Raw genomic sequence first — 22,498 nt, 5'->3', positions numbered from 1 at the left:
CACCCACTGGCCCAAAGCCAGGGAGAGCCACCCGCGCCACCAGGGTGCAGGAGCTCCGGTCTGCAGCCACCCTTCGTCACAAGCCTTCAGTCTGGGCCCTCGCCCCTCGTCAGCACCCGGAGTCCCGCCCGACCTCCGGTCCCTTCAGTGGCTACACGTCACGTCTCCTGACCCGGGGAGGTGAGAGAGGCCAGAGACGGAGCAAGAGAGTGGCGGAGAGAGACAGACGGGGACTGGGGACAGACTCCCAGAGAGCAGTTTGAGGCTCTGGGCCTCGCGTGGAGGGGTGCTGCGTGGGGGCTGCATGGTCATCAGCTGTGACCGCTTGGCCATCAGCTGTTGCCAGTTGGCCATGGGCCCCCGGAGGTGCTGCGTTGGCCAAGCTAGGAAGCGCGGGTGGTGGACTGCAAATTGCAGAGGGGCGCGGATTGCAGTGGGCCGGCTTGGTGGGTCGACGGTCGGTGTGTCGGTGGGTTGGCAGAGAAACGGCCGACCGGTTGGGGATCGGGCGGCTCCGGCCTGCCGTGTCTCCAAGCCAGCCGCCCGTGAGAAATGGTGCTATCAGCCCCCTATCCGTGGCTCCGTTGGTGTTCCTTCTTGGCCTCACCATATCCTGCGTTCTTGTGCGGGGACGGGGACTAGAGTCCCCGCAGGACAGGGACCGACAGACAGAACGGGAGGAGGCGTAAGAGGGAGCGAGATGGAAATATACACGTATATGTACACGTATGTATCCCGACATACAGAGAGACATGGACAGAGACAGAAAAAGGGGGCTGGCTCGCGGGAGAGAGCTCCTGAGCGAGAGGCAGAGCCCAACAGGCACGTCACAGAGCCAGAGAGACGTGGGGGGCCGGGGGGGAGGGACGCACAGGCGGGCACATGGACTGGGACAGACTCGCTGAGGCTGTGTTGAAGTGGCAGCCTCTCCACCGGAGTGTGGTCGTGCCCGGGGCTGGGCTCCACTACAGAGGCAGTGCCCGGGTATTGGCAGTCACCCTTGAAGGCCCCGGGCCAGGCCGGAGGGCCAGTGGGCTCCGAGCCCCGCCCAGGGACCCCCCCCAAGGGAGGAGAGTGGCAGCCCACAGGCACCCTGGTTGTGAGGGTTGTGTGCCTGCGTGCCTGCACTTCCCCTTGTGGTGGTCTCTCCTGGAGTCCAAGGGCGTGCGGTGTGTTTGGGTGCTGCTCCCTCTGTCCCCTGGTTTGACCCGGCTCTTTGTGCCCTGTGTGTTGGGGCCACCACGAACGGCGGGAAGGGAGGGCTCCTGGCTCTTGTGGGCGATGGGAGGGGGCGTGCGGGGGTGTGGGTAGAGGTGCCTGCCGGCGGAGACACAGGCTTGGATAACTGCTGCAGGCTGACGGCCTGCCTCAGCGAAGAGGACTAAGAAGAGGGTGTGGGGTGGAGCCCTGGCTGACGGGCCTGGTGTGCGGCCGGGGCTGCCAGCTTGTAGTGCCGGGTGGCTGACCGGCCTCTGGCCAGGGGGACCTTCGGCTGGCTGGGCGGCTTCAGAGGGGCAAGGGGCGGCAGGGGTTCGGAGGGAGCCACGCCGGGGCGGCGGCGCAAAAGGAGAGGCAAGCAAAAGCCTACAGGTATTCCCAGGCGGTCTCCCATCCAAGTACTAACCAGGCCCCTCCCTGCTTAGCTCCCGAATTCAGAGGAGATCGGGCGCGTTCAGGGTGGTATAGCCGTCGACGCTGGGACCTGGCTCCCCGCGCCCCAAGAGCCTGCTCCCGGACTGCCTCGTGAGCGCGCGCCATGCAGATGCTCCGCTCTGGTGGCGAACATCGACCCGCTGGCCGGCTCCGCCGTCACCGCGTCCCCGTCCAGTCTGGCTCCCCGCCTCCTCCGAATGCCCCTGGCGTGGGCGGCGGGCCACTCCTGGCCCGCAGCGAGGCCACTTCGCGCCACCGGAGGTTCCATGGGACACTGCCATTTCCCTGATGGTGCCAGAAGTCGTGGAACTCTGGCATCCTGGGATTCCCCAGGACCCAGACCGGCATACACCCCGCCCCCCTACCGCCACCAGGTTTACCCCCAACCGCACCCCCAAGACTGGTGGAGGCCTACACCAGCAGGCAGCCCTGGGCCTGGGAGTTGTGGGAGAACCCCGCGGCGGCGGCGGCGGCGGCGGCGGCGGCGGCGGCGGCGGCGGCGGCGGCGGCGTCCGCGGCGGAGGCAGGGGAGGGTGGCGATGTAGGCAATGGCAACCGCGTGGATGGCTCCAGGGCGGCGATGGCGGCGGCGACAATGGGGGCTTTGACGGTGGGCACTGGGGAGCGGGGAGCGCTGGCGGCGGCGGCGGTGGCGGGAGAGGGCGTGAGGGCGGTGCTGGCGCGGAGGCCGGGAGAGCAGAGGCCGGAGATTGAGGTAGTACGGCAAGGCCGGCGGCTGGGGTGGGGGCGGGGGAGAGGGCGGTGCTGGAGGCGGGGATGGGGAGAGGGGTGATGGCGGCGGCGGCAGCGGGGAGAGCAGAGGAGGCTGAATGAGGGAGTATGGCGTTGGCGGCGGCGGGGTCGCGGACTGGGGCGAGTGCAGCGCTGGCGGAGGGGGTGGGGAGCGTGGTGATGGCGGCGGCGGCGGCGGCGGCGCAGAAGCGGGGGCTGATCATGAGCAGCGCTGGCGGCGGCGGCGGCGAGGGAGGGTTGCGAGGTCGGCAATGGCGTCGGCGGCGGCGTTGTGTCGGCGGGGGCAGGGGGGAGGGCAGCGCTGGCGGGGGGTGTGGGAAACGCGGTGATGGCGGGGGCTTTGGTGGTGGCGGCGGGGGCCAGGGCAGCGCTGGTGGCGGCGGCGGCGGCGGCGGCGGCGGTGGCGACCGCCGCTGGGCCAAGGGATCCGGATGACGGCCTGCGGGACCGAAGAGGACGAAGAAGAGTGTGTGGGGGGGGAGCACTGGCCGACGGGCCTGGTGTGCCGCCGGGGCTGCCAGCTTGTAGTGCCGGGTGGCTGACCGGCCTCTGGCCAGGGGGACCTTCGGCTGGCTGGGCGGCTGCAGAGGGGCAAGGGGCGGCAGGGGTTCGGAGGGAGCCACGCCGGGGCGGCGATGCAAAAGGAGAGGCGAGCAAAAGCCTACAGGTGTTCCCAGGTGGTCTCCCACCCAAGTACTAACCAGGCCCGACCCTGCTTAGCTTCCGAGTTCAGACGAGATCTGGCGCGTTCAGGGCGGTATGGCCTTAGGCGCTGGACCCGGCTCCCGGCGCTCCAAGAGCCTGCTCCCGACCTGCCTCCTGAGCGCGCGCCATGCTGCTGGGCCGCTCGGGTGGCGAGCATGTCTGCCTGAGCGCCTCCCGCCCGCTCCCCGCCTCCTCCGGACGCCGCTGGTGTGGGCGACGGGCTACTCCTGGCACACAGCGAGGCCCCTTCGCGCCCCCCCAGTGGCTCCACGGGCCTCGGTCACTTCCCTGACTGTGACAGATATCTGGGCGCCCGGGCATCCTGGGACTCCCCAGGCCCCGAACGGCTTTTACCCCGGGCCCCTACCCCAACCCCTCTCATCCCCCATCCCAGCCCCACAACCGCACAGCCCCCCTTGCTGCTGGACTGCCCCCACCTCTCAGGGCCACCGAGGGGGGCGCAGGGTCCTCTCAGTCCCCTCCGGCCCTAGGGACGTGCAACCCAGGCCCTGGCCCTGGCCGGCCCCACCCACTGGCCCAAAGCCAGGGAGAGCCACCCGCGCCACCAGGGTGCAGGAGCTCCGGTCTGCAGCCACCCTTCGTCACAAGCCTTCAGTCTGGGCCCTCGCCCCTCGTCAGCACCCGGAGTCCCGCCCGACCTCCGGTCCCTTCAGTGGCTACACGTCACGTCTCCTGACCCGGGGAGGTGAGAGAGGCCAGAGACGGAGCAAGAGAGTGGCGGAGAGAGACAGACGGGGACTGGGGACAGACTCCCAGAGAGCAGTTTGAGGCTCTGGGCCTCGCGTGGAGGGGTGCTGCGTGGGGGCTGCATGGTCATCAGCTGTGACCGCTTGGCCATCAGCTGTTGCCAGTTGGCCATGGGCCCCCGGAGGTGCTGCGTTGGCCAAGCTAGGAAGCGCGGGTGGTGGACTGCAAATTGCAGAGGGGCGCGGATTGCAGTGGGCCGGCTTGGTGGGTCGACGGTCGGTGTGTCGGTGGGTTGGCAGAGAAGCGGCCGACCGGTTGGGGATCGGGCGGCTCCGGCCTGCCGTGTCTCCAAGCCAGCCGCCCGTGAGAAATGGTGCTATCAGCCCCCTATCCGTGGCTCCGTTGGTGTTCCTTCTTGGCCTCACCATATCCTGCGTTCTTGTGCGGGGACGGGGACTAGAGTCCCCGCAGGACAGGGACCGACAGACAGAACGGGAGGAGGCTTAAGAGGGAACGAGATGGAAATATACACGTATATGTACATGTATGTTTCTCGACATACAGAGAGACATGGACAGAGACAGAGAAAAAGGGGGCTGGCACGCGGGAGAGAGCTCCTGAGCGAGAGGCAGAGCCCAACTGGCACGTCACAGAGCCAGAGAGACATGGGGAGCGGGGGGGGGGAGGGACGCACAGGCGGGCACATGGACTGGATGGACGCACTGAGGCTGTGTTGAAATGGCATCTTCTCCACCTGAGTGTGGTCGTGCCCGCCGCTAAGGAGGCATTGCCTGGGCGTTGGCAGTCACCATTGAAGCCCCCGGAGCGGGCCGCCAGGGTCTCTGGCGGTCCAGTGGGCTCTGAGCCCCGCCCAGGGACCCGCCCGCGGTAGGAGAGTGGCAGCCCCCAGGCACCCTTGTTGTGAGGGTTGTGTGCCTGCGTGCCTACTCTTCCCTTGTGGTCTCCCCTGGAGTCGATGGCGCGTGTTGTGTTGGGGTGCTGCTCCCGCCGTCCCCTGGTTTGTCCCGGCTCTTCGTGCCCTGTGTGTCGGGGCCACTGCGGCTGGCCAGTGGGAACAGAGGGATCCTTAGGGGGCTGATGGCCTCTTTCAGGGACAGGCCAGACTGCCGAACTCACTTGACAACCATGGGTCCACCGACCCAGCGCCCTGGGGTTCGGGGTGCAGGATGGAGGACCCCAGACAGATGTGGTCTAAGGTGGCCTGGAGATGCCAGGTTGGCAGAGGGCAGGCAGAATGAACAGGACATGTTCTGGAATAATGGGATCACTGGCCAGGTAGGAGGTTCTGTGAAGGCGGCTGTGGGCATAGGCCTGTGAATTGCGGCTGTTCCGGTAGTGTGGGTTTACAGCAGGAAGAGTCAGTGGGATGGGGTGCAGGGGTGAGCTGGAAGGACAATCTCCCCCAGGAAGCTGCCAGGGAAGGGAACTCCAACACATGGCACCCAATGCCCAGCCCTGTGCCCCCTTGGGCCCTGGTCACCTGGGCATGGGCCTTTTATGTTTGGGCACAGAGAAAGGAAAGCTGAGGTCATCTGTGTTGCTGTTACAAAGTGGGCCCTTGCATTTACCAGGTGAGTGGATGAGCCTGTTGGTTGCCACACACCCTTGGCTAACCTCAAATGGTCCAAGGCATCACTGATCCAGGAGGGGAAAGGGGGAGATGTGGGTCAGGCTGGAAATGGCACAGTGACAGTCCCCAGAGCCCCAACCCCCATTATCTCCTGCCCCTAAAATTCAAAGGGCTGAAGGTGGGAGAGGTTGCTGTAGTCCATGGGGCACTGGGCAAGCAGTGGGCGTTGGGAAGTTTACTGTAAGCTGTAGAACCAGCTGTCCTGCAGAAAATTCCAGAAAAATAGAGGCTTGATTGAATTCATGGAAGATGAGGAATGAAGCTCCCAGGCTGCCTTACAACCCCCAGCCATGCACAGTTCCCCCACGAACTAAGGGTGGAGGAGGGGCAACAGGGTATTCCTGGGTGGGGTTGGGTGATCATGGGCAGGAAGAGAGGCTTCCTGGCTTAGAGCTCACAGCCCCAGTTCTGCACGCCCCCCCGCCCATGTTGCAGGGTGCCAGTCACATACATTAATTCTGCAGAAAAACAGAAAGAAGGTTGTGCTCCAGAGTAACTATGCCCATGAGGTCCTGGCCCAGAGATAGAGATGAGATAGAAAGAGAGAGAGAAGGAAAGTGGTGGAGGGTCCTCGGGTTTGTGGTCAGAGAGACATGCTAGGAAGTCTCTGACCCCACTGGCTCCCCAGCGGCCCCTTTGCCTCTAAGAACATGGGTGGGGGGACACACCTGAGACCAGGGTGATAAGACCAGCCTAGTTCCTCTGGCCTGGAGGGTGGCATCAGGGGAGACTCTCTGAGGCCATTGGGAAGCCCTCCAGTGCAATGGGAGGAGTCCTGGTGGGGGCAACTCCTTGTTTCTCCTCTAAGCCTGGGGAAGGGTGGAGAGCTCCACATGCTGTCCACATACAAGAGGAAGGCCTGGTCTACATGCCCTGGTGGCCAGGGCACACCTGGTAGTTTGTAGAGGGTGTGGGGCTGGCAGGCCCATGGAGGGACATCGGGACTCAGAAGGGAGGGCATTGGTAAGGCGAGGCCTCTGCCTCATGCAGCTCATGCACCATCACAGACGCCACAGGTCTGAGGGCTCACACTTATTTCTCACAGTTCAGGGAGCCAGCATGGTGGGTTTCTGAAGAGTGTCTTCTTCCTGGCTGGCAGATGGTTGCCTTCTCCATGGGTCCTGCTAGACAGGAGAGAAGGGTCTGGTCTCTTCTTCTTCTAAGGGCACCAATCCCATCCTGAGGACTCCACAGTCCTGACTGCATCTAAACCTCATCACCCACCTCCCAAAGCCCCACCTTCCAAAGCCCCACCTCCTAATACCATCAGCCGCTTCAAAATATTGACTAGGGAGACATAAACAGGCATGCATGGCAGTCAGTCACAGCCTGAGGGGTACAGGCAGGTGGGAGGGGTGAAGTGGAAAGGTGGGACTGGTGGGGAGCATGTGTGACCTATGGAGTGAGCATATGGTCAGAGTGGGTGGAAAGAATGTGGGGCCCTGGACGTCAAAGCCACCTGGGCGGGTATCAGGTGGCTGTAGCGGGGCTGAGTGGGAGAGACCATTGCAGAGTGGGAGGTCATAAAGTGAGAGTCAGGGCTTGGGGCCGACGGTCCACGTGGAGGCAAAGTCCTCCACTTCCCCAGGTATGAATCCAGGAGAGGTTCTGCCCAGGGAAGATTAGGAGGTATAGGAGTGACAAGGTGAGGGAGGGGCAGTAATCTAGTTCCAGGTCCCCAGGGGCTTGGAAGCTCCCAGGGGACAGGCAGGAATAAACAGCCCTGTTGGAAACAGCGGGAGTGGGGAGGGGCTCCTGGGGAGTCTCAGTCAAGGTGCAGAGAAACTGCAAAGTCCTGGGCAAAGGGCATGGGTTCAGGAAAAGGTGACAGGCCCAGGTCCCTGAAAGCCGTTTGCTCCAGCTCTCAGTCTTGGCCACCATAGTTCATGTCCCTTGTGTGTGTCAGGTGTCTTCACCCCATCTTGCATCTCAGGTCCCCCAGGTCCCATCTCATCAGGGTATCAGACTTGAATCCAGGATCTCATGGTATCCCTCCCAGAGGGCCCTGTAAGTCATACACCTTGGAAGTAAATGAGAAGTTACTAAGCTCCCACGGGCTCAGCACCTGCATGGGGACAGAGAGCATGTGACTGCAGTCCTGTGAGAAAGAAGACTGGGAACACAGGGCAGTCGCAGTCCTGGGAAGTTCAGTCCCTTGGACAATGTTAGGACTTATTAACCAGGGGAGAGGGAATTCCCTGATGTTTGTGACTTGGAGTAGTTCCCTGTCCATTTTTCCCTTCACTCTGTCCCCTAAGACCGCCTTCCTTTTCCACGTGTTCATTACTCCCTTTGGCCACTTCTGAAGGAGACATTGGGACACGGCCATGTGCTCAGCGGGTTTCCTGCTTGCAGAAAGTCAGTGGACCCACAGGCCTTTCTTCGCTTTGCACCATCTCAGTCAGTGCTTTTGCCAATACAGCTCTTTGAACCACTCTGTGGGTTTTCTGTGTAGTGGATTGTAACTTAATCCGGGTACCAAAAGCCACACCCACAGTTCCTTAAGAAACGGGCGTCTTTCTCTATATTTGGTCATTAGAATTTTGAGGGTTTCAATCTACTGATGGACAGTGCCCTGAGAAGCTCGAGAATCTACTTGGCACCCCTTAATATTAACAGAGGTCCTCTCACAGTCTGCACTTTTTTTGTACCCCGAGGCTGACTGACTGCGGCACCTGCTACGTCCCCAGTCTGTACTACAACGGCCATGACCTACATCTGACCCTGGGCCCTGGCTTAACCCTCCCACAATTTTTGCTTTGGAAATGAGAGCCCCTGAGATCCTGGTGTCCCCTTCCCATGTGGGGCCCTTTCCTCTGGGCATCTCCACACAGACACAGGTACACACACACGCACACACACACACACACACACATGCACACTGGGGGTAAGAAGAGGTGTACACACTTGGGAGATGACAAGGGGACAAGAAGTAAGAGATTGGAGGTAACTCTGCTATGGGGCAGGGGCATCCAGTCTCTGGGCACCATGTCCGGTTCCCACTGATAGGGAGGGCAGAGACACCAGGCTGATGGGCAGGACAACCTCGAAGTGCCCAGGGGTCTGTCTGAGACAGGGTCATTCCTGGGCACCTGAAGAGAACAAGGTCTGGGTCCTGTGTCTTCCACTCTGGGACCCTGTAACCAGGAGGAGATGACCCCAGTATGGAGAGGCTGCAGGAGAGAAGGCCTCAGCTTATTCTCCTGTAATGTGCGGTGCATATGCGGGGTGACACCAAGAGTCTCATGATCTGCAGAAGAGTCTGTCGCCCCTGGTTCGCTGGTATGACCCAGCGTGCTCCCAGTCCCTGGAAAATGCTTTCTGCTCCCTCGAGGTTCTTCTGAGAAGAGGGCAGCCTTCTGAGAAGGGACCTGGACCTGTCACTGTGCCCAGCAACCATAGGGGAAGGGGAAGAGCCATCACCTGCACCAGCTCCAGCTCCGGTGCCTTCAGGGGACATGGAGCTGTCACTGCGCCCCGCACCCCTGCAGGGGTGGCTGGCTCTGGAACGCCCTTCAGAACTATTTCCTGTTCCACAGCTTTAACCCTGTCCTCCACCAGAACGTTCTTTCCCTTCCCTCTTATGGTTTACATTTGTTGTTTGGCTTAATTTTAATTTTTTGTCATATTTATGTGATGACTTATATTTGGGGTTTAAATTTATTGTAATTAAATGCAACAGACATTGTTATACATTGCACATTCCTGAGCAGTTAGTACATTCGCAGACCGGGCATCCATCGCCACCCTCTAGCTATGAAATATTTCATCTCCCAAACCGAAATCCATCACCCACATGCTTCACTCCCCATTCCTTCTTCCCCAACCCCTGGCAACCCCAATCTCTTTTCTGTCTCTGTTACTGTAATTATTCTGGTTCTTTCCTCTAAATGGAAGCATAGAATAGGTTCCCTGTTGTGTCTGCCCATTAATCTTTTAATGGAACTCATTCATTTTAATTGGAACTCGTTTCTGTTTTAATTGGAACTCATTTTTTTTTAAAGTGAAACCTCAGGTAGATGAATTATTAGATGTATAAAATAAAGGCTTTTAGTAAATATTGTATGTACTTAATCTCGGGGTAGACACCACTGTTCACATGTGACATCAGCCTTAGAAGACAGACAGGAAGTAGCTGGCACTTCCTGTGGCCAAAACAGAATCACAAAAAATGTAAGAAGCTGGAAAACAAACCAGAAACCCCAAAGCATTTTTCACAACCCCGAATCAAAGAAAGGTTTAACATCCCTTTGGTGCAAAAACTTCTCAAATATCAATGTTTCAAAAATGACAAAGAGCAATCACATGCAATTCCAACAAAAGGCAACACCTACCACCAATACATGTCAGAAATGCCAGTCCTCCTGATGGGGACACACAGATGTAAACAGTGCAGAGAGAGCATTGTCACCATCAGACTGGCAGGGTCCTGGTCTGGGGGTGACCAGCCCTAGGGACACCGTGAGCAAGCAGAGGTCCCAGCAGACCCCTGAACAGAAGTGGGAAATGCCCCTCCTCTGGAAGGACAGGACACAGGACCCATCCCAGGTCCACAGGGGCTCCCCTCCCCCAGCAGTGCTCACCCTAGGATGTGACCCACAGACAGGCTTGCGCAATGTTTCAAAGACGTTTTACAAGATGTATTTACAAGGCATTCTCCTCACAGCACTGGTTCAAACAGCAGGAAACTGGAACGAACACTAATATCCATGGAGAGGGGCTGGGATCCACTCATCCTGGTCCACATGGACAAATAATGCTCAGCAGCCGCTAACGTCAGTGCCTGGTGTCCAGGTGCAGGCAGGGTCTTTGGGGTTCTCTGATGTGAGACACGCATGGACCCACCATGTGCATCTGGGATCCAGTGTCTGAGACCACATGAGCCATTTCTGATTTCCATCACCGAGCTGAAGGGGACATCTGCATCCACGAATCTGACTTTAGAACAGATCCCTGGAAGTACAGATTCTTGGTCATGATGTAAACACAATGCTAAGGTGTAGGATGCAGTTTCCTACATCCCAGATCTCCTTGCCCATTTTGAGCTTTTTTGGGGAAACAGGGTGCGGAGACCCTGGAGCTGAGACCTTAGGGGCGGATGGAAGACGTGCTGGGAGTGGGGTTGATGAAGGTACCTGGGAGTGACCACCTAGCTGGAAGTCTGCACCCCCACTTGCCCTGCCCCTGCCGCACCCCATCATAACTCACCTGATCAGCCTGACCCTGCCATCCAGCACAGGAGAAGGGCGGCCTGGACACCCGCACCTACTCCCTCTCCCTCCAAGCACAGGACCCTTCCCCTAAGTCAGGAAAGCACATCTAGGGCCGCTCAGTGTGTCACGGGGACCACCCTGAACTGGCTGCATCCAGTTGAAGGTCTCAGTTTCAAGGGCAGGATGCACTTGAGCTGTGTGAGCAGAAGCCTTTGTGAAACACAGAGGGGCTCAGAGAAGCTGCTGGGAGGTCAGAGCATGAGACTGGGGGCTTTGGAGATGAGACAAAGTGCCAACCACATCTAAGGATCCAGCGGGAGGAACCCCACCCCCATGCCAGGGGCCAGCCCACACAGCTGGCACATGCAGCTGTGGTGAGGGGCTCTGTCTGTGGGCTCCATGGAGACGGACCTCATCTCCCTCCAAGTCAGGCCAGGACTTCACTTGGTCTGAGGTGTCAGGTGAGGCCACGGTCAGTGACAACATGTCACTTGTCTACACAGATCTGTAAACCCTCACCACACACACACACTCCCACCAAGCAGAGAACATGGTTCCTCCGTGGGGAAACTTGCCAGGCTCTCTTCCTGGAGGAGGAAGAGAACAGCCTCTGATTGTAGGGGAAGCAGGAGATGGAGAGGAGGAAGGAATTTGGGAATGGTTGCCTTGGGCTGAGGGTGGTGACTTTTTTCAGTGACAGTATGCATGTAATATTATATCAATTTCAGGTGTACCGTGTGGTGGTTAGACATTTATATAACTTATGAGGTAATCCCTCAATACATCTAGAACCCACCTGACACCATATATAGTTTTTACAATATTATTGACTATATTCCCTGTGCTGTACTTTACATCCCCATGACTATTTTGTAACGACAATTTGAACTTCTTAGTCCCTTTATCTTTTTCCCCCAGACCTCCAACCTTGCTCTCATCTGACAACCATCAGTTTGGTCCCTGTATCTATGAACCTGTTCCTGTTTTGTTTCTTCATGTTTTTGTTTTTTGGATTCCACATATAAGTGAGATCATATGGTATTTGTCTTTCTCAGCCTGACTTATTTCACTTAGCATAATATACTCTAGGTCCATCCATGTTGTTACAAATGGTAAGATTTTATTCTTTTTCATGTCTTTGTAATACTCCATTGTATATATGTACCACATCTTTATCCAATAATCTATCAATGGACCCTTAGGTTTCCTTGATATCTTGGCTATTGCAAGCAGTGTTGCAATGAACATAAGGGTGCATATATTTTTTCAAATTTTTGTTTTGGATTTCTTCAAATAAATACCCAGAAGTGGAATTGCTGGGTCATAAGGTAGTTCTATTTTTTAATTTTTGAGGAACCTCCATACTACTTTCCATGGTGGCTGCACAAATTTGCAACCCCAACAACAGTCCACGAGTGTTCCCTTTTATCTCCACATCCTCACCAACACCTATCGTTTGTTGATTTATTTGATGATGGTCATCCTAACAGGTGTGAAGTGATATCTCATTGTGGATTTTATTTGTATTTCCCTGATGATTAGTGACATTGAGCATCTTTTCATATGTCCATTGGCTATCTGTATGTCCTCTTTGGACAAAAGTCTATTCAGGTTCTCTGCCCATTTTTAACCAGATTGTTTGTGTTTGTTTGGCTTTTTTGGTATTAAATTGTATGTGTTCCTTATATATTTTGGATGTTAACCTGTTATCGGATATTCACTTGAGAATACCTTCTCCCATTCTATTTTGTGGAATATTTTCTCCCATTTTATTTTGTTGATGGTTTCCTTTGCTGTGCAAAAACTTTTGAGTTAAACATAGTCCCATTTGTTTATTTTTCTTTTGCTTCCCTTGCCTGAGGAGACTAATCCAAAAAAAGATTGCTAAGATCAATGACTGGCGGTGTATTACCCATGTATTTTTCTAGGAATTTTATGGTTTTAGGTCTTACATTTAAGTCTTTAATCCATTTTGAGTTTATTCCCGCATGTGGTGTAAGAAAGTGGCCTAGTGTCATTGCTTTGCACATATCTGTCCAGTGTTCCCAAAACCACTTAGTGAAGAGTCTGTCTTTACCCCATTGCATATTCTTGCCTCCTTTGTCATAGGTTAATTGACCAGATAGGCATGGGTTTATTTCTGGGCTCTCCATTCTGTTCCATTGATCTATGCATCTGTTTTTATGCCAGTACCGTGCTGTTTTGATGACTACAGCTCGTGTGATACCTCGATGTTGCCTTACAGCTGCCAAACCGTTTGTTCTCCCCACGCTTTTCCCAGGATTTCACAAGGGAGTGCCTCAGCAAACTGAGGCCCGAAGGAGAGATATCGGGAAAGCTCCTTTGAGGGGAAGTCTCAGCAAACTGAGGCCCGATGGAATTATATCGCTCCCTCCCCTTCAATGGATTCCTTGGAGATGTGCGTGTGTGAAGGCAAAGTACAAGCTGGAACACAATGGGAACTTTCAGAAAGACAGCCAGCAGGCTACTAACACACAGATCTTGAGATTAACCATCTTTCACCTCTTTAGAAGTTTACCAATGAAAACTACGTGTTGGCCTGATTAGGCGGTCAGTCCCTGAGGCTGATTCCCTTGGCACCGCAGTTTGCATTGTATTCGTGGCTACTGTCTTTTCTTAATCCTGCGCTGCCCTTCTCTCTCCCCACTGCCCTCTCATGCTGGACGCAACACCTCCACCTTTGTTCTTCTTTCTCAAGATTGCTTTGACTATTCATGGTCTTTTGTCATGCCATATAAATTTTAGGGTTAGTAGTTCTAGTTCTGTGAGAGATGTCATTGGTATTTGGTAGAGATTGCATTGAATCTGTAGACTGCTTTGGGTAGTGTGGGCATTTTAATAAAGGTTAAATTTTATTCAGGAGCACGGTCTATGCTTCCATTTGTATCTTCTTAAGTTTCTTAGTCAATGTCTTATAATTTTCTGAGTACAGGTCTTTCACCTCTTTGGTTAAACTTCTTCCTAGGTGTTTTTAAATGGAATTGTAAATGAGACTGTTTTCTTAATTTCTCTTTCTGATAATTTATTATTTGTGTATAAAAATGCAACTGATTTCTGACTATTAATTTTGTATCCTGCCACATTACTGAATTCATTTATTAGTTATAACAGGTTTTTTTGTCAGATCAAATGCTTCATGTTTCACTTTAATGATTCTGTTCCTACCACTTGTCTCTAAGACAAATACAATAATAGTCAATTGTACAGAAGGTCAGCTTCTAAAGCTATTGACTTTTCTAATAGGGATCAATTAACTAACAGTGTATAGTATTTCAATTTAAATCTTTCAAGTATTCAAATCATTGCTTTATATATGTGTGGTATTATTAAAATGGCTAAATTTGAAATGTATTATTTTTCTTCATAAATAGCAATGTTAAAATTAAAAATAATTGGTGACTTGGCATAGCGATATTTACAATAGCCTATAAACATTATGACAAGACATTCCATTAACAATTCTACCAATGAGGAATTTAAGGTTACCCAGGTACCCTAACCAGTCAGTGGTGGAAATGAATTGGATGTTTCCTTTCCAGAGGTCATATTTTTAACATTAACCAACCACCCTCAAAATCAGAAGAAAGTACTTTTAAGGAACTTAATGTAGCAGTTAAATAGTGCTTGATTTCTATTTGTCATACTTTGTGATTCTTTTTTTTTTCAATTAAAGTTTATTGGGGTGACAATTGTTAGTAAAATTACGTAGATTTCAGGTGTACAATTCTGTATTACATCATCTATAAATCACACTGTGTGTTCATCACCCAGAGTCAGTTCTCCTTCCCACCATATATTTGATCCCCTTTACCCTCACCTACCACCCCCACCCCCCTTACCCTCTGGTAAACACTAAACTAATGCCTGTATCTATAAGTTTTTGTTTCTCATTTGTTTCTCTTGTTCTTTCATTGATTTTGGTTTATATACTGCACATCAGTGAAACCATATGGTTATCTGCTTTTCTGTCTGACTTATTTTGCTTAGCATTATACCCTCAACATCCATCCATGTTGTCAAAAATGTTCCTATTTCATCTTTTCTTACTGCTCAATAGTATTCCATTGTGTATATATACCACAGCTTCTTTATCCATTCATCTATCGAAGGACATTTTGGTTGTTTCCATGTCTTGGCCACTGTAAATAAAGCTGCAATGAACAGTGCAGCACATGTGTCTTTATGGATAAATGTTTTCAGATTTTTTGGGTAGGGGAAGGATAATGGGTCATATGGTAATTCTATTTATAATTTTTTGAGGAACCTCAACACTGCCTTCCATAGCGGCTGCACCAATTTGCATTCCCACCAACAGTGTATGAGGGTTCCTTTTTCTCCAGAGCCTTGTTACTATTTGTCTTGTTGACGATAGCCATTCTAACTGGGGTGAGGTGACGTCTCATTGTGGTTTTAATTTGTATTTCTCTGATGATTAGTGATGTTGAGTGTTTTTTCATATGTCTATTTGCCATTTGTATGTCCTCTTTGAAGAAATGTCTCTTCAGGTCCTCTGCCCATTTTTCAGTTGGGTTGTTCATTTTTTTGTTGTTGAGTTGCATGAGTTCCTTGTATATTTTGGATATTAGCCCCTTATCAGAGGCACACTTTGCAAAAATCTTCTCCCATTCTGTTGGTTGCCTCTTTTTTTGTCAATGGTTTCTTTTGCTGTGCAGATGCTTCTAAGTTTGATACAGTCCCATTCGTTTATTTTAGCTTTTACTTCCATTGCCTTTGGAGTCAAGTTCATAAAATGCTCTTTGAACCCAAGGTCCATAAGTTTAGTACCTATGTTTTCTTCTATGCAGTTTATTGTGTCAGGTCTTATGCTTAAGTCTTTGATCCATTTTGGATTAATTTCGGTACATGGTGACAGATAGCAGTCCAGTTTCATTCTTTTGCACGTGGTTATCCAATTCTCCCAGCACCATTTATTGAAAAGGCTGTCTTTGCTCCATTGTATGTTTTTAGCTTCTTTGTCAAAAATTATCTGTCCATATTTATGTGGTTTTATTTCTGGGTTCTCAATTCTATTCCATTGGTCTATGTGTCTGTTGTTTTCTGCCAATACCATGCTGTTTTGATTATTTTTGCCCTGTAGTACAAGTTAAAGGCAGGGAGTGTGATACCTCCAGCACTGTTGTTTTTTCTTAAGATTGCTTTGGCTATTAGGGGTCTTTTGTGGTTCCAAAAAAAATCTGATGATTTCTTGTTCTATTTTTTTTAAAAAAATGCCACTGGGATTTTGATGGGGATTGCATTAAATCTGTATATTGCTTTGGGTAATATGGCCATTTTAACTATGTTGATTCTTCCAATCCATGAGCACAAAATGTCTTTCCATTTCTTTGTGTCTTCTTCAATTTTTTTTTAAAATGTCTTATTGTTTTCAGCATATAGGTCTTTCACATCCTTGCTTAAGTTTATTCCTAGGTATTTTATTCTTTTTGCTACAATTGCAAAATAATTCTTTTTTATTTCATTTTCTGAGAATTCATTGTGAGTATATAGGAATGTGATGACTTTTGTACATTGATTTTGTAGCCAGCAACCTTACTGTATTCGTTGATTGTTTCTAATAGCTTTTTGGTGGAATCTTTAGGGTTTTCTATATATAGTATTATGTCATCTGCAAAGAGTGACAATTTAACTTCTTCATTCCAAATTTGAATGCCTTTTATTTCTTTCTCTTGCCTTATTGCTCTGGCGAGGACTTCCAAAACTATGTTGAAAAGCAGAGGTGATAGGGGACAGCCCTGTTGTGTTCCCGAACGTAGAGCAAAAGTCTTCAGTTTTTCACCTTAATTATGAGATTAGCTGAGGGTTTGTCATATATGGCCTTTATTATGTTAAGGTAATTTCCTTCTATACCTATTTTATGAAGTGTTTTAATCATAAATGGATGTTGTATCTTGTCAAATGCTTTTTCTGCGTCAATTGATATAATGGTATGATTTTTGTCCTTTATTTTGTTTATGTGAGGTATCACATTGATGGATTTGCGTATGTTGAACCATCCTTGTGCCCCTAGAATAAACCCAGGGTTTCAAGTTGGGCACTTGAAGGTCATTGGTAGGGAATATTCTCCCGGTAACCCTCCCCTGCATCCCTGGCCCAGGGACAGTGCAGGAGGCCGATCTTCTCCAGGGGAGGTTGTGGGACTCCCTAGGGAGCTGCTCCTGCAGCTTGGACCCCACAGGCAGCATTAGCTCCGGGAGCCTCATGGGAGGCTGCCACCCCAGCCCCGTCCTAGCCCTCCTTCCTCAGGTGCCCTGACACAGCCTTTCAATCTCCCTGCACCCCTGTCCCTGCCATGGGCATCTAGCCAACCTGAGCTTCCAGCCAGCCCGGGTGGGCCCGGGGAGGAAGGGGCGCTTTGGGCCCTTCCCTCCCCAGGGCACAGAGGGCCAGTCCTGGCACTGAGCCCTCAGGGTGGCACAGCCACCTGGTGGGCACTGACAACCTGGGAGGCCCCTGAAGAAGGAGATTTCTCTCTCTGAGGTTCTGATTTCATTCTCTGTGGCTCTATACACAGAAAAGAGACTGCTGGCGCATATGGATTTTCTATTTGTAGTTTGTTGAGGAACCTTCATACTGTTTCCCAGAATGGCTGTACCAATTTCCTCCGTTTCATACAGCCGTTGGCCATTTTTATGTCTTCTTCAGAAAAATGTCTATTCAGATCCTTTGTCAATGTTTTAATCAGGTTGTTTGTTTCTTTGTTATTGAGCTGTTTTATTGGATATCTACCCCTTATCAGACATGTAGTTGGCATGTATCTGTTCCCAATCCACAGGCTGCTGTTCTATTTGGTTGTTTCCTTTGCTGCACTGAAGCTTTTTAGTTGGTGGAATCCCACTTGTTTACTCTTGATTTTATCGTCTGAGCTTCCAGACACTGAAAGAAAAAAATCCCTTCATGATCTCCTTCATATGTGGAATCTAAAAGGACAAACACAGGAGCAGAGAGCAGAATGGTGGTTAATAGGGAATTTGCAGAGGTGGGGGAGGGGGAGATGTTGGTCAGAAGGGACAAAGTTGCAGTTTGTGGGATAAATAAGTCTAGAGAGCAAACATATAGCATTATGACTCTAGTTAATAATGCTGCATTGAATACGAGAAATTTGTTCAGAGAGTAGATGTCAGATGCTCGCATCACAAAGAAACTGGGAACTATGAGGAGATATGTTAACTAGCTTGACTGTACTCATCATTTCATCATGTATATGTATATCAACACATTATGCTGTACACCTTAGATATTTAAATTTTTATTTAAAAATAAAATGAAATTGGTTGCAGTTCTATATATGAACAATGAACCGTGCAAAAAGGAAATTAAGAAAACAACCTCATATACAATATCATCAAAACCAGTAAGATACGGCTTCTGCAGAGGACAAGGATCGCTCTCTCATTCTGCGGGTCTGACTTCTACCAAAATGAGTGGCCTGGATGAGGGCAACAACCTTCCTGTCTCTAAAACCTGTGGCCTTGTTACTCCTGACCATGCTCCAGGACATCAGGACCTGAACCAGGGCCAGAGCAAGAAAACCGAGGAGACACATGTGATGGCAGTTTGGAAACTGCCTTGGAGGGAGGCCCATCTCGGGCCCACTGGGGCTGTGGCCCTGTGCTCTGCATTCAAGTTGCTGGGAGTTGCAGCTGTGCGATGACTAAAATGGGCCAGAATGAGGCTACGGAGGGCCTGGAAGCAGCCTCTGCCTCTGCCTCAGTGGCAGCAGACAATAGACAGGAAAATGGCTGTCAGCGTAGAGAACTGAGCGGTCCTGCTGGGGAGAAATTTCTAGAAGCCTGTGGCGCAGGGGAGTTGGGGTCTCAAATGATGTCTGGGGCAAAGGCCAAGGAAGTGATGACAAAAAAGTGTGCCATCTCAGCGACACCAGAAAAGGAGGGAGTAGCAGAGGAGGTGGTGGAGGAAAAGAAGGTAACACAGAAGGAGAAAAAGGTGGTAGGAGTGAAACAGAAGACAGGTGCCAGGGGTCCGAAGATCAATAACTGCATGGACTCACTAGAGGCCATTGATCAGGAGCTGTCAAACATAAGTGCCCAGGTAGACAGGGCCTTCCTTCAGCTGGAGCGCAATTTGGCTGGATGCAAAGGCTCCATATGCAGTGTGGAAGTATCCAGAATATCCCAGGTTTTTGGGTCACTGCTTTTCGGAAACATCCCTAGCTGTCACCTATGACCAGTGGCCAAGATGAAGACATGATGAGGTACATCATCAATTTGGAAGTTGAGGAGCTTAAACACCCTAGAATAGGCTGCAAATTCAGGCTCATCTTTCAAAGCAACCTCTACTTCTGAAATGAGGGGCTCATCAAGGAATATGAGCGCAGATCCTCTGGCTGGATGGTGTCCCTTTCCATTCCAATCCGCTGGCGCCAGGGCCAACACCCCCAGTCCCATATCCACAGGAAACAGGAAGGGAACACCATCCCCAGTTCCTTCAACTGGTTCTTAGACCATAGTCTCCTAGAATTCAACAGGATTGCTGAGATTATGAAAGCAGAACTGTGGCTCAATCCCCTACAGTATTACCTGATGGATGAAGGACCCCACAGAGGAATTTGAGATCCAGCAAGGCAACCAGTGGAGAGCCCCAGGTCCTTCAGGCTGCAGTCTGGCTAACTCCTGACCTGTGAGAAGCTCCTGCACAAGTTTCCTTACCACCTTCTCTTGGATTCTACGCTTAGACAACAGCATGCAATCCTCCATCTGCTTTCTCTTCACACGGGATTATTTTTTCTTTGGTTCTTCTAAGTCTTCAACCAGTTGCAAGATTGTTGCTTACATTCCTATGCTCTTCTTCCTCTGGGCCTCGGTGCTGTTCTGCAAAGTGTTACGTGTTCCAAGTGCATGGCTGTCCACTGCTTCAATGCCAAGCACATGATGCCATAGATATGCACTGACCCCTGTACTCTATTGTGAGCTGTCTGAGTGTCACTGCTGTAAGATGAAGCTGAAATAGATGATACCAGCCATGATCCCAAACTGGACATTCCAGGCTACCACTAACTGGTTCCCAGCTGCTTTCCTGGGCCTGTACCATCCAGCCTGCTGGTTACTTGGCAGAATAATCAGGTGGCTGATGGGTGGCTACTAGGCATGAATGAGGTAACAGATGACATGTGTTCTGTGTTATCATGTTAATCTGCTTAATGCCCTTGGTCACTCTGCATTGTGACCAGTTACTGGTGAGTATGAAAGCCTGTGCTGTGGCCCACCCAAACCTATTCTCAGTCTTTTGGATGAGCTTTGCACAGTCACCATGGCCTGCCTCCTCAGGAACTATCCGTGGACTTAAGACCCCAGGCAGCATGCAGGAACCACTCCCTTCCCAAATGGTTACCCATAGACTCAATTGGTTTTTGGGAAGGTTGGGCAGTCATATGTGACAGTGTCCAAAGCAAGGTTGGAATTGGGTCCCTTCCAACAGTTAGCCTTTCTGAGTCCTAGACAATAAACCACCCGGGGGCACCGAGGAAGATGTATTTCTGGTCTGTCTCTCTCCCTCCTCCTCCTTCCTTTGTCTCCTTGCCCCCCTTTCCCTTCCCTCCTCCCCCCTCTGCTCCCTTCCTCTCTCAAGCAGTTATTGCTCAGAAACAAACAAAAGGTGAGACAGCAGTGCTATCAGGGCTGTCTTACTTACAGAGGGGTATAGTGGTGGTGATGACATACACACTCCTCTTTTCTCTTTTCTTTTTGAAGGCACTGCCATAAGGTCCCCGAGGGCTTAGTAGATCTAGATACAAAGCGGTGGGGAGAGTGCTCTAGGCTGGAGAAACTGAAAGCCCAGACACAGAAATGAGCCTGCTGTGGAGCGGGTTTGGTAAGGCAGTCAGAGAAGACGATCCTTGCAGGGTCTGAGGTTGGAGAAGAGGCCTTGATGCTCTTGCCAGGAGAGGTGGGTGGGAGAATCGAAGTGGTTAATGTTTAAAGAGGATGCTTGGAAGAGAGTTTTCCTCCAATTTTTCCTATGTCCTTGAATTCACCAGTAGATTTTTATACACAAAAATGCAAGTCTAGATGTTTTCTCTCTATTATTCTAGGAATGACCTTATATGTGGAATATTAATGGTATATACTTCTTATTTCACTGTGAGTAAAATCAAATTCCTTCACTTTTGCTTGCTGGCAAAATTGACACTTACAGGCCTGGTTTTTGCTTGTAATTGAGAACGTTTGCAAAAATATCAAACTTGTTTCCTGTGCAGTGTGAAGACTGATAATATATCAGTTTGCTCTAATCTCTTCATATATAGTCTATTTTTAGAAATATAATTTGAATAATGTGATCTTTGAAGAGTCTGAAATTTTGCAAATTGTCGCTGTCTTATGAAAATAATCTCAAGAAGAAAAACATAACTCTGTCTTACTTGATATTTCTTGCCCTAATAGTAATGTGGTACTTGATATTTTATGTTCCTAACCCATGTAAGTACTTGTAGAATTGCTCTGTCAAACTAAATAAGGATTGTTAGTACTTTTGTCTTCTATGTGCTAGAAGAAAAAATAAAATCTGTCCCTCTTCTGTATTTCTTGTTTTCACTAAAAAAGAAAAATTAATAAAGTTAAAAAAAAACACACCAGTAAAATACCTGGGAATAAATTTAACCAAGGAGGTGAAAGACTTGTACACTGAAAACTATGAAACATTATGAATAAAATTAAAAGAGACAAACAGAAAATCATCTCATGCTCTCATGCTGGAAAACTTAATGTTGTTAAAATGTCCATACTATCCACAGAGATCTAGAAACTCATGCTACTCCCATCAAAATCACATTTCTTTTACAAAAATAGGAAAAGAAATAACATTCATATGGAACCACAAAAGACCCAGAATAGCCAAAATGGTCTTGAGAAAGAAGAACCAAGCTGGAGGGGTCACATCGCCTGATTTCAAAATATATTAGAGACAGAGTCATTAAAATGGTATTGCTACTGGAATAAAGACAGACAGATAAGAGAACACACAGAAGAGAGAGCACAGAAATAGACCCCCCAAAATACGGTCAGTTAATCTTTGACAAGGGTATCCAAAGCACACACTGGGTCTATTAGCACACACAGAGACAGTTCTTCAACAAATGGTGTTGGGAAAACTGAAGATCCCCAGGCAAAAAAATGTAACACTGGACCTCTACCTTACTCCGCCCCCCCAAAATCAACTCAAAATGGATTAGAGACATCAATGGAAGACCTGAAACTGTAAGACTCCTACAATAAACAAAGGGAAAACCTTCATAACTTTGGTCTTGGCAATTATTTCTTGGTTATGGTACTAAAAGCACAGGTAACAAAACCAAAAATCAAATAGTAGCACTATCAAACTAAAAAACTTCTGCACAGTAAAGAAAACAACAGAATGAAAAATCAACCGTTGGATTGGGAGAAAGTACTTGTAAACCATATACCTGATAAATAAAATTAATTTCCAGTATATACAAGGAACTCCTACAACTCAATAGCAAAAAAAAAAAAAAAAGCAAATCCAGATTTTAAAATGGACAAAGGACTTGAACATTTCTCCAAAGAAGACATACAAATGGACAACAGGTATATGAAAAGATGCCCCCACATCATGAATCATTAGGGAAATGCAAATCAAAACTGCAATGAGATAATACCTCAGTCCCACTGGCAATGACTATTACAAAATAAAAATGATAAGAACTGGCAAAGTTGTAGAGAAATTGGTAGGAGTGTAGTGTTGGCACCACAGCTGTGAAAAACAGTACGGGGATTCCTCAGATGGAACTGCCATGTGATCC

The 22,498-nt window shown here is 50.2% G+C and overlaps 3 pseudogenes; 1 reads left to right on the top strand and 2 right to left on the bottom strand.

Annotated features, from left to right (window-relative positions):
- Positions 1–1,574: 1,574 nt before the first annotated feature.
- On the bottom strand, positions 1,575–1,694 carry LOC148757860 (5S ribosomal RNA; annotated as a pseudogene).
- Positions 1,695–3,057: 1,363 nt separating this feature from the next.
- On the bottom strand, positions 3,058–3,177 carry LOC148757859 (5S ribosomal RNA; annotated as a pseudogene).
- An 825-nt stretch (positions 3,178–4,002) lies between these two features.
- On the top strand, positions 4,003–21,259 carry LOC141572651 (testis-specific Y-encoded-like protein 4; annotated as a pseudogene).
- Positions 21,260–22,498: the final 1,239 nt, after the last annotated feature.

Source organism: Rhinolophus sinicus, chromosome 6 (genome assembly GCF_057876585.1).
Source record: "Rhinolophus sinicus isolate RSI-liver-muscle chromosome 6, RSI-T2T, whole genome shotgun sequence".
NCBI lineage: Eukaryota > Metazoa > Chordata > Mammalia > Chiroptera > Rhinolophidae > Rhinolophus > Rhinolophus sinicus.
This window is presented reverse-complemented; position numbering and strand designations above follow the sequence as displayed.